Below are 13,846 nucleotides of genomic sequence, written 5' to 3'. Positions count from 1 at the left end.
TTCTTACACTAGACATTAATATGTAACAGATTAAATTTCAGCATTAATTATTTTTTTAAAGATTTATTTTTATTACAAAGTCAGATATACAAATAGGAGGAGAGACAGAGAGGCAGATCTTCCGTCCGATGAATCACTCCCCAAGTGAGCCGCCAGTGCGCGCCAATCCGGTGCCGGGAACCAGGAACCTCTTCCAGGTCTCCCACACGGGTGCAGGGTCCCAATGCATTGGGCCGTCCTCAACTGCTTTCCCAGGCCACAAGCAGGGAGCTGGATGGGAAGTGGAGCAGCCAGGATTAGAACCGGCGCCCATATGGGATCCCGGGGTGTTGAAGGCGAGGACTTTAGTCACTAGGCCACGCCGCCGGGCCCCCAGCATTAATTATTTAACAGGCAATAACAGGTATGAGTTCTTCATTCACATTCACAGTGCAAGTATTCAATAGTTATGGGTAGCTGGTGACAAACACACTGGAAAACAAGCAGAATAATGTTGAGGACAGCAGCAAGTTCTGTTGGATGACACTTATCTGGGAAATGAGACAGACATTACAAATATATTCTTAGAGAAACAGTATTTATTTTAAGAGTGTTAGTTTAGGATGGTACAGTCCTTCTGTTATCTCCTGTGGTTCACCATGGAAAGCTGATGCTCTGCTCCATCACAAGTCCAGTGAGAACATCATCAAGACACATGGTGAAAACAGTAGGGAGGTTGTCTTGATAATTCTGACTTCAGTAAACAACAGGCTTTCTTAGCACTGTAATGGGAGTACACTGGGCTTTCAGGCGCATTATCTTCTAAGAGTCGTTGCATCAAAGTGGGCTTAGTTTAATACCAGTTACCGGTTCTGTGTGTGTAACATGTTGAAAGAATATTAAATCAATTCACCAATTTTTGTGTCTTCAATCATTTATATTGTTTGTCTGTGGGAGATACATAATGTTGTTTGGCTATGAAATGACTCCAAATAGTCACATAGAAAAAATGTTTTATAGTAATCATGACTTTAGTCCACTCTTATGCCAATGCTACATCATACTTATCAGATCATGTGAGTTATTGACCTCTGCTACTTAACTTCAAAACTCTAAACTAACAGTGTGACAGACATGTGAGAGCTAACGCCATGTTAGTGATCAGCTCCATTAGTCTCTTTTCTGAAGATGGATTTCCATATTATTGCAAAGCCATCACTCTTTGCCTTCACTCTAATCTGCAAACACTAGACAGTCATCACTGGCACCCCTGGCTAATGTCTAAGGCTTCCATGCCTTGTTTAACGTGTCTCTTTTCAGACCCTGATCTTACAAAACTAGATCTCAAACCTCAATTAGCCTTTACTTTCGACAAAGTCTATTTCCATCTTCACTGAAATCAGACATGGATAAATTTGAATCTTACTCTGTGACCAAAGCAGTATCTGTTCTATGGGATGCACTCCTTGTGAGTTCTTCTGTTTTCTCCTCCTTCCACAAACATTGAGAGGCATATTTTAAAATCCCTGTGAGAGAAAACAATTTTATGTATTCCACAGGTATAATCCCAAGAAGACAACCACCTTTCCCTCAACACCTGCTAAACCTCCAGACCCACTTCCAATCTTCCCTTCATCATTTTTTCATAAGGCGTAATTTTAATCCACCTTATTTGCACAGGCTTAATTTGCCTAGTATTCCTCAACTGAAAAATAGGAATACCACAGTTTTATTGGAGTATAATCATGAAATAAAAATGATATTAATTACAACATTAGTTAATACAAAGAACAGATTTTACATATTCCATATAAACAACAAAGCAACTACATCCTCATCACTTCCTTGATTACCCAGAATAGGCCTCTCTCTCACTTATCTATCTTAAATATATGCACATAATTTTGGTTTTTTATGCACATAATATTTTTTGTTTTGTTCTTTAACTTTTTTTGTTATTTTTGATGATCTTGACAAATTTGGTCAGTGTGCAAAGGGTCAACGGCTAGAGGAATTTGGATAAGACCATTGTTTCCACATTCTCTTTTTGCCTTCCTGTATCTGGGGGAAGGGGAAAGATAAAGGGAGAAGCCATACCCAGCTTCCCAACCATCCCAAAGTCCTCACTATCGGTTATGGTGCCAGGTGTCCTCTGCAGGTTTTAATGTGCCATTGCATCCTCCACCTGCAGCTGGCTATGCTGTCCACAGCTTTGTGTAGGACACTGAGGAGGCCCAGCTCTGACAGAAGCACTCCATGACAGGACCATGGACCCTACAATTTTCTTCAGGCCTGGAGTTCTGAGTCCAGCAGTTCAGTTGGGGTATCCTCAGACAAACCTCTTCTGAGGTGATCCAGACTTAATTCTTATGTGTGTTTTCCAATACAGGGTCCAGCACAGCCTGTCTCCCCAATCAGCTTACGTCCACACTGGTTGTTGCAATTACTGGGTCAGTTCTATCTCCAGTCTGTCCTCTGCACAAACCAATGGATGTTGCACCCCAGTCAGCTCCTACCCACCACACGCTTGTCCACATAAACCAGTGGGAGCTGCAGCCTACTTGGGGCAACACCCAATAACCCCCATCAGGCACACCTCTGCACTGGTTCCCATGGATGCCAATTTGTACAGAAGTCTGGTCCAGTCTGTCCCACATCTCATTCAGCTCTCATGCATGTTGATGGGCATTGAAGCCTAGTTTAACCCAACTAGCCCCACTATGCAACCCACACACATGAAAGTGGGTGTCACTCTCTGTCTAGCCAAACCTGCCCCAGTCCTGGTTCTCATGATCACCAGTTGAAGTGGCAACCCAGAAGGGAAGTGCCTACTGTTTCCCTAATTTCCCATTCTGACTCCTGGATCTATTTTCACAGGCTAAATTTGACTCTAATCATAAGATTCTATACTAAAAATATTCAAAGACCAGATCACCTACTCATGATATAAAAATATAGCCTAAAATTAACAATCTGCTCTTTCTGCCTTCATTGTCCATTTTCATTTCATCACTTAAAACTTGCCCACTCTGATCCTTTACTTCTTTCTCAACTGGATTCTTTGCTTTGTTGTTGTATTCTTGAGCTCTTTATAGATTCTGGATACTAATCCTCCATGAGTTGCATAATTTGTTAGCTTTTTCCATTCTTTTGGTTATTGATTCACTTTATTGACAATTTCAATTGCAGCGCAGAAGCTTCCTAGCTTGATGTAATACCAATTGCTTATTTTTGTTTTAATTGCCTGTTCTTGGGTGTTTTGCAAGAAGTTTTGTCTTGGACTATATCTTGCAGATTTTCTTCTCTGCTAATTTGATTGTATCTAGTCATTGGTTTATATTCTTAATCCATTCTGAGTTATTTTGTAAGAGTTTCAAAGTAAGGGTTTTGTTTCTTACTTCTGCACACATAAATGCAAGTTTCTCAGCACCATTTCTTTAGACTGTTCCTTCGCCCTGAGGTAATTTCAGTTCTCTTGCCAAGGTTTCATTGTGTTCAGGTGTGTGGATTCCTCTCTCAGGTTTGTGTTCAGTTCATTTAATCTACATGGACATTTTGAGCCAGTGTCAGGCTGTTTTAATCACAACTGCCTAGAGTATGTCTTGAAGCCTGACAATGTGATGCTTTCAGCTCTGCTTTTGTTGTTTAAGGTTGCTTTAACCACTTAGGGTCTCAAGTATTTCCACATGAATTTCAACATCATTTTATGAAGATTTATTTTTAATTAAAAGACATGTTTCACAGGCAAAAGACAGCAGGGCCTTTAACCTTCCAATTTATTCCCCTAATGACGACAAAGGCCATAACTTCCTGATCAAAATTGGGAACCTGGAGATTCTTCTAGCAGGGCCATCTTATGTTACTTTTCTAGTTCAAGAAGTAATATGGGTCAGAAATGGAATGGTCAGAGAAAAAGCCAGCATCCAAATGAGATGCTGGCACTAGCAGGTTGAGGATTAGCCTGATACACCACTGTGCCAGCCTTTTACCATCATCTTTTTTTGATCTTAGAGGAATTGCATTACTTTAGATGGTGGAGTTGCTTTCATATAAAGTATACTAATTTATAACCATTGAATATTCCCAACTCTTATTTATGGTTTTGCTTTTATTTTTTCTTAAGGGTTTTGTCATTTTCCTTGTAGATAACTTGCACATCCTTGATTAAGTTTATTCCAAGGTATTAGAGTTTCTCTTTAGGGTTTTTAAATAGGACTAATCTGACAAAATATTTCTCAACCACAGTATTTTCATTGTATATAAAGGTTACTGAATTTGGTGTATGTTCTATAATGTAACTTTATCAAACTTGCTTATGAGTACAGTAGTCTCAATAGGTTGGTTCCCCTACATAGAGATTATTGTCAAGTGCAAGCAGAGATAGTTTCCAATTTATACTGCTCTGATTTGTCTTATCAAATCACTTTGTATAAGACTTCTAGTAACATTTTACAGCAGTAGTGAAACAGGACCTTCTTAGCTGATTCCAGATTTTGGTGCAAATGCTTTTAATTTTCTGCAGTCAGTATTATGATGGATATGGGTTTTCACATACTGCTTTGATTTGATGAAGAATCTAATGCTTTTCTGTTGAATAGACATCTTAACTGTTATATAATGTCGTTCATATTTTAATCAGATGTTTTGTAATATATTGATTTTGGTTGATATTAAAATTGCTACACCTGCTCATTTTTCTTTCCCTTTAATGTATAATATCTTTCCATCTGTTCACTTAAATTCTGCGTGAAGCTTGTTGTCCAGGTATGTTCCTTGAGGGCTGTAAATACATATGGGATTGTTTTTTGTTTCTTTGTTTTTTTAATCTGGCCTACCAGTTTGTTTCTTTGGATTCAATAATTGAGTTTATCGACTTTCCAGATTATTATGGGTATGTAATGAGTTCTTTCTACCATTTTGCATATTTATGCTGTTTACTTTGGATTCACTTTTGCTTTCACCAGAAGATTTTCTGCGTTCCCCTTCTTTCATCATGACTATTATTCTCTAATTCTGTCTATAGGGCATTCTTAGTCATTGCTTGTTAGGGTCAATGCACGGTGGCAAGTTCTTTCAATTTCTGTTTGTTTACAGGTCCTTATTTCACCTTCATTCGCAGATAAGAGATTTGTTGGATGCAGTATTGCAGATTGAGAGTTATCTAAGGACCCAGATTATGTCTGTCTATTCTCTGCCAGCCTGTAGGTTTTATGATGACAAATCAGCTTCCAATCTAACTGAGGACTGTCTAAATGCAATCTAGAAGTTCTATCGCACTCATTTTAGAATTTTTTGTTTCCTTTTGCTGAATATTTGTCTATAATATGTCATGATTAAAACAGTACCTGGCCATGCCAATTAATGATTCATTGTGTTTCCTGTACTTGCATGTCCCTCCACATTAGGACTATTTTCTGCTAGTATTTTACTAACTGCGCTTTTAATTCATTCCGCGTTTCTACATCTTCAGGAACACAAAGATGCTTATATTTGGTCACTTGATAAGGTCCCATTAATCTAGAAGATTGTTTCTAGTTTCTCTATTTTTTGATCTGAGTTGTTCCCAAGAATTTGTCTTGTAATTTGCACAGCCTTTCTAGTTTGTCATCAAGGTCACTGTTAAGCGTTGCCACTGTAATTTTTGGTTAACATGTTGAATTCTTCATTTGCAATATATTTCAGTTTGATTTCACTTATATATGTCTACCTCAGCAATATTTTTCATCTACATAATGTATGGATTTTTTTAGCTCAGTGCTACATTTCTGTACATTTTGTAGTAACCTTAGGATCCTTTTCTGAAATTCCTTTTGATGCATTCCATTAACCTCTTCATACTCTAATATACAAACAGTATTATGTCACTTTGGGGGAGTCACATCATCTTCCTTGCTCTTGTTTCTCACATTTTTCCACTAAGTTTTAGGAATTTGCAGAAAATTTTCTTGGTCTTATTCTGTGGTGGCTTTCATTTCTTTTAACTATGCTTCTTGTGCAAGTATTAAATTGTTTATACTTTTTGCACCATGGATCTCTAGGAAGTGCTCAGGGTGGGGAGAAAATCCAGGGTGTTACCCAAGTTGGCTATTAGATTTTTCTTGTCAGCAGCAAGGAGGATACAATGATATTGATTGGCAATAATACAGCCTCATTTCCTCTCTTCCAAGGTGATCAATGCCTGTGGTTAGAAGATATGAACCAATTGTTAAATAGTTTATAAAAAAGCTTGTCTAGCTACTTCAGGTGCAGAAGGTTATGCTAACACAATGTAATTAATGAATAAAATTAATAAAAAAAAAAGAAATAATATCAGTGAGTTCTGCCATTTATAATGTTGGTAGAAAATAAAAACATGGCAACAATATCACAAGAAATGAGAAATTTAAATATAACAAAAGATCTTTACATATTTATAAGAGTATTTAAAAGTAAAATTTATATAAATTATTTAACGATAATACAATAACAAAAACGCAGGTTATAAATTCTAGAGGAACCCTTAAAAAAGAATCATATAGGTATGGCTAACTCAATTTTCAAAATAAAATGTAATATTAAAACTGCTAATTAGTAGAAAAATACGAGAAAGGAAGAAAAAAGATTAAAAGAACAGATGGGTCACACAGAAAATAAAGAGCAAGATAAGGGGATTTAAATTTAACTATAATAATTGCATTTAAAGAAAATAAAATACAATTTTCCAATTCTCTAAAAAAAATTTCATTAGACTCACAAAATGCTTAAAAATGTGAGAAAAAAAATTTCAAGGATTTGTAAAAAGAATGGTAAAACATCTGTGGAAGGAACCAAAGAAGCAACTTTTCCATTTGTGTAAGAATCAACGGGTATATAACAGTCTATTTGGATTGGAGATGGAAAAAGAATTAAATATAATCAACTGTGAACATCACAGGCTGACTTACAAAAATCAATATATTGTTTTTTACACAAGAAATAAATTAACTGACAAAATAAAATCTACATCACAAAAACCTTCGCAGTGATATTTCAATATGTAAGTCAATAAAATAAATATGGAGGAATTAAAACTAAATAATATGAAACTATATGCTTATAAATGCATGTTTGGAAAAAATGCAAGTAAATAACTGTTAAGTATAGTGAAATTACTCAATACATAACCTGTGCTAATTGAAGTGAGGTAAAGAAAAACAACTCTATATAAATAAAATCATGTTTAAAGAAAGACTACTGAAGTGTAATTTTAAGCACCGTTAGGCTAAGTACATTAAAATCGATATAAATTTAAAATATGCTTGAAATTACACTCCTACATATAGACAAACTCAATTGAGAATGAATTAAATAATCTAGCATTTATATGGACTGTATAAAAGAAATTAAAGTATTACACAACCTTTCCAAAATTGACCACAAGACACAAATACATGCATTCAGAAATATAGTCAATAAGTGAAAGCTAAAAAAAAAAAAACTTAAATACTTTTTATATGGTGTCATGTCAAAGATCAAGAAAAGCTGAGTAAAGGATCCTAATCTACAAAAACAAGAGCAAACTTGCAGCAGTTTATATAGAGTAATAACAAAAGCAAATGTTTACCATCACAGACAAACTGTAAAGCTAGAATCAGATATTTAGTTAGTGGGCATTCAGCAAGTAAATTTAGATTACTTGTGAAGTAACAAGATGTAAAGACTAGGAGTCAAAAGGAGCTTCATATGAGCAAGCTCAGAAAATGTTTTTCTACTCAAAATGAGGAAAGCACAAGAGGCAGAAATGTCAATACAAGAAAAATATTAAACCAAAAAGTTCATACATTTGGCAGTGTCAAGGTGAAAATAAACTAAACACAAGTTAAAATACAAATAATATTCTGCACATTGATATTACACTAAAAATTCTGGATTTATGTTTATTTCAACAACAACATATTTTATTTTTTCAGACTTGCTTCATCAGCATTACAATTATTGTTAAATCAATCACGTTTTTTAAAAAGACCAAGTATCCTATTATCAGAACTAATATGTACCAAAGGACTGACAGTGGCATAGATGTTTCCCATAAACCTCTGAATATCCACGATGCCTTGCTCATATTTCCACGGTACGGATGAAAAGGCTGAGATGGTGATATCGACACAGTGCATAATCACAAATAAACTCACCAGCACTAGGACAGTGCAGGTGGCCCGTTTTGCTGGGGATATTCTTGGTGAAATGCTCATGTTATGAAGGTACTCAGACTTCCTCTGATGGCTACATAAGAAAATCACCATGTATGTACTGGAGAGCAGCATGATTCCTACAAAGAAGACACTCTGGGATAATTCAAGCATAAAAAATATTTTCCTGATGACAGAGTTCATTGAGGAAAATGAGCAGTACTTACTGACATTGAGTAGATTACTGCTGTTGGAATGAGCTACAGTGTAGATGATCATATTGCTACTGGAAGACAGGTTGAGGGACCAAATACAGAAAGAAGCAATGACAATATAATTTGTTAGCTTGTGTTTAAACATTGACAAATAGAAAGAGCTGGGACTTATGGTGATGACCTGAATGATGCTCAGGAGACAGGTGATGGAAATTGAGAGTCCCCTCATCACCCTACTCACGTAGAACAAAAGCTTGCATTTCAGTTCATTGGGAAGAGTTGGCCATTTGAACATGTCTGCAGATAAAATATCCAGAGCAATAACTAGCATCATTAGGTGCACAAAAGCCAGTTGACAGGTGGTTATATCAGTGGGCCTTGGGCTATGAACCCTGGTGGATTGTGAAGATGTGGAAGATGAGGAGAAAGGTATTGGCTAAGATGCCAATGCCAGCTTGGAAAGTATACACATTTCTTAATGATAACATAAGTGGAGGCTTTGCTCATCTCAGCAAACTTGAAAATGTGTCAGCTATCTGTAATACAAAGGACAAACCTTGTGTGACCCATGAACTTCATTTTGTCAGGAAAATGATCATAAAACATGATTTCTATTTTATCCACTTATTTTATAACCTCTGCATTTTAGTAGAAATTCTTTCTAATAAAAATTCACTACTTTATAACAAGTTGTTATTTTATATCATTTTTAATCTTTTGAAGACCTCTATATTTGTGTCCTTCTCAAACAAAACAATCTGATTTTTAATTTCATTTTCTGTACCTTTTCAATTACCCTCTATACATATATGCACACATACATGAAACAAAATGACTCAAATACAGAAATAACAGAAATATAAAATCCTTCCCAAACTATATCACTTGTAATGAGTTAACAGAGGACTCACTGCTTAGTTGATTCAACGGCTGTTGAACATGCTTCAAAGCATTAATCTGGGAGAGGAAAAATACTTGTGAATCAGAACTGTTAACTGGTTGCTCCATATACTTGTATGTGCACACTTAGCACAACACAGAGCCAGGAGAAGCACTCAGATCAAGTTGACAACATGATTGATAACTTCCACATTGGAAAGATCACAAATAATCTTAATAATGTAAGCATAGAATAATATCTGTGCAATTATTTCAGTTAAATACATATGAAAATGCATTGGTATATTTCATACATCATGAGCCATTGAGTAAAACTAATTTCAAAAGGGAGATCAGGAAAGAATTTTAATATTTCTTTCTTCCACCACAGTCATATTTGGCGGATTCTCCCTAACTCATGTTCCTCATTCTGTAAATGCCTGCCATGCCAAGAAACAGATTTAATCCTAAATATGATCAAATGTCCTCCTTTTCCAAGAGGCTCTTGATAACATCCAAATTGAGGGATAAAATTCCTGGTTATTGTGAATGAACATTGACAGCCACAGTGAAATATATAGGTAATTTTTCCCTGAAAGCTGTCAAAGTTCCCATGATCTTACAAATGATAATTTTCTATATTACATATGTGAGTCTGAAAATACCATTATTTGAATTTCAAAGTCAATCTTGTATTCTGTATTTTGATGTGAATAATGTTGCACCCATCGTGGAAGGATCACTGCAATAAACGCTAATGACCTTGAAAAAGGTGACATCAGAAAATCTGGCTATTGCCAAGTATCTCTGAATCACATCCTAAAAGGTGTTGGATTTGACAGGTGCGTAAAAGAGAGTATCAAGACGGTGAGAAACCATCTGCAAAACTTGAGGACTAATTAGAACAGGCAGTGTGTTTTTAAAATGAATTATGCAAAAACTAAAAAGGATACAGAGGGAGAGAGAATCACCCTCTGATGTACAATCTCTGAAGTAAAATTTCGAACCAAAGAGGCAACTTAATGACAATGGTTTCTTCCAGAAAATTATTCTATAAAACATTTTTCTTATGCTGAACTCAATAGCAGTTATTTGAGTAGTGCTATAGTATGAATGTTAAATTAAGCATTATTTTATGAATGAATGAATGTACACTGATTTCTGTCTTCTGTATAGATTTAAGAATAAGAAATATCTATGGTTAAATAATACTGTTACTTTATTACTATGTTAATCACAAGTATTATCATTGTCATAAGTTTTATCATATTTCTTGAGAGGCATTTGAAGACATATGACATCGTTCACAACACCAAAATTTAACCAGAAATTCTCATGAAAAAATAGGTGTGACAAGTTGACAGTGTTTTCATGGAATTGAGTTAGCTGGTAAAATCAAGCACATAAACATCTTTTCTAACATGATTCACTCCACTCAAAAAATATTTTAAAACGAAATCAACAAATTCTAGAACAAACAGGATAAACCTCCAATAGCATTAAATTACTACAATGTGTCACCTCTTCTTAGAAGTGGAATTTAATGCAGATAAACCTAAAACACAGAGTTAGTAATAAACATATGCACAATATCACAAGGTGAGTTCCCAGTAAGATTCAGTTAAAAAAGAAACAAAATTATCACTAAGAGGTAGGAGAGAAAAATAACAGCAGCACAAGGCAACAATCATAAGCACAAAACTTGAGAAAATTTAAAAATGCTCCCTAAAAATGCATTGTTAAAATCATGAGGATCAAGTAGACATCAGACAAAAAAAAGAAGAAACTGTTAGTAAGGACTAATCACATGCTTACCCATGTATCACTCCAATGAGGTGATACCCTAGCAACCTGTTAAATGTTGAATTTAGACAAAAGTGAAAAATGTCACCTGTGCTCCATGTTCCCTGATGAGGAGCCTTGGGTCCACATTACCAAACTTCACCTTCTTTATAGGGCATGAATGCACTATCACCAAAGCATGTTGATTCACTTCTGGGCACTTGTATGTTACTAGATCAAAGATTATTAAGTAAGTTCAATTGAAATGTGTCAGACTGTGGGATACTAAGTGCAAATTCCAACTCAAACTGATAGAAAACTACAAGTATACTTTTGCAAAGCTATTCACTCATGTGTAAATATAATTGATAAAATTTCCAATTTCAGTGATTTAAAATTGATACCATAAGTGGAGAACTGTCAAAAACCATCCCAGAACCCACCTGCTCTTGAAAAATACTATACATGAAAATAAAGAAACAAAAAGATAGATCCACATCTCTCACCATACACTAAGATCAAATCTAAATGGATAACAGATCTAAACCTACATCCAGAAACCTTTAAACTTTTGGAAGAAAATGTTGGAAATACTCTGCAAGATCTAGGGGTAGGTCCCTACTTCCTAAGAAGGACACCAAAAGCAATAGAAATCAAGACCAGAATAAACAAATGGGACCTCATCAAACTAAGAAGCTTCTGCACAGCAAGGGACATAATCAACAAAGTAAAAAAACAACCCACAGAATGGGAGAAGATCTTAGCGCACTATGTAGGTGATAGAGGGCTAATCTCCAGAATATACAAAGAGCTACAAAACAACCAAAATGTCAAAACAAACAAGCCACTCAAGAAATGGGCACAGGAAATGGGCAGACACTTCACAAAGGAACAAGCCCAAATGGCAAATAAACATATGAAAAAATGCTCAAGTTCCCTGGCAATAAGGGAAATCCAAATTAAAACATCAATGAGGTACCACCTAACGCCAGTAGGACTGGCCCACATGAATAAAAGCACCAACAACACTTGTTGGCGAGGTTGCGGGGAAAAGGGAACCCTACTCCACTGCTGGTGGGGCTGCAGGGTGGTACAGCCTCTCTGGAAATCAGTATGGAGAACATTCAAACAACTCAAAATCAACATACCGTATGATCCAGCAATAGCACTCCTAGGAATATATCCAGAACAATTGTTTTATGAGAAACCAACATGCACTCCTATGTTCATAGCAGCACAATCAGCAATTGCAAAAACATGGAAGCAGCCAAAATGCCCATCAACAGAGGGTTGGCGAAGAAAGCTATGGTTCATCTACTCCATGGAATACTACTCAGCTATTAAAAAAAACAAAAAGCAGTTCTTTGTGGCCAAATGGGCCAAACTGGAAACCATAATGCTAAGGGAAATGAGCCAGTCCCAAAAGGTTAAATACCACGTGTTTGCCTTAATCTAAGATGATATGATGTTATGTATAACATGTTATGTTATGTATGTTATATGTTGTGTATAAACTAAAATTGAAATGTCAATGAGGTGGTCACAGAAGGTGGTTAAGAACTCGCATTTACTTTTAACATATTGGTTACTCATTACTATGTCAATTAATTCCATAATGATGTAAATTTTTGCTGATGGTATGTTGGAGCTTTTAATTGACCGGGATGATACTCTACTGGCTCTGTCTTCAGACCAGAGAGGGTATACCTAAGAAGCCGTTGAACTTGACTGGACAGTAAGATGCTGGACTCTATGTTTGGTGTATGCTTGCAATGGGGGAATCTCAACTGAACTTGAACTGTGGTTATGCAGCAAGGTGGAGGAATCCACCATGGTGGGAGTGTTTGGGGAGGGGTGGGGAGAACCCAAGTACCTATGAAACTGTGTCACATAATACAATGTAATTAATGAATTAAAAATAATAAGTAATAGAAGAATATTAATAATACACAAAAAAATACAGAAAGACACTCACCCAGCTAAGCCTCTGATATGAACACATTGTGAGATGATTCCTCAAGATGTGGTTATAAGGAAGTGATGGTACCAGCTCATCTCCCTCCAGGCCCATTACTGTCATTTGACCTGCAGAAGCAGAACAGCACTGGCCTCATCATCATTAGAGGTGTAGCCACCCCAGGGAAAAGTAAATGTTCCTGGGTTCCTTGAGACAGCAGAGGAGAGCAGTTGTGTTCCACTCTTCTCACCTGTGAACTCATTTCTCCAAGGCAAACCTGCCTGGGCATGTTTTCTGCTCTCAATCCTTGCCAAGAGACAAGAGGAAAACAATAAGCTTGACTTCAGGACTGGTACAAGCCACAGGTGATTTCCCAATTTATCCCTATGGATACATGTGCTGAGATCCCTGCTGGTTCTTCTGTGGTGTTAGCATCTCAGCGAAAGAATACAACAACTGAAAATTAGGAAACTGCTCACTTGTGCTATCCAACTTAAGAAAATATATCTTTTCTCCAAGGGGACATATTCCTGAACCAGGGCATTTGCATTGCTAGCAGAATGCATACTGCATTTCCTCTATTCGACTTTCAGGTAAGCTGATTTCTAGAGGGACAAATATACTTCACATTTCAGAAGCAAAGTGGGCCAAGGTTAAGATAACAATCTATCACACCTAACCTCCAGTGCTGTGCCACCTCCCACTAAGTCTCCTTCGCAAAGTTCACTCACAGTTCTTTTAATTTCACAAACACAGAAATATAAAAACCGCCAGTTATACCCATCAACCACCTATTTGTCACCTTTACCCCTTGATGAATCTAATACATTCTGATTTTAAAGTGATGATATTTTCCCACAAGCATATCCACACTTGCACAAACTCCG

Source organism: Ochotona princeps, chromosome 13 (genome assembly GCF_030435755.1).
Source record: "Ochotona princeps isolate mOchPri1 chromosome 13, mOchPri1.hap1, whole genome shotgun sequence".
NCBI lineage: Eukaryota > Metazoa > Chordata > Mammalia > Lagomorpha > Ochotonidae > Ochotona > Ochotona princeps.
Note: the sequence above shows the minus strand (reverse complement) of the source record.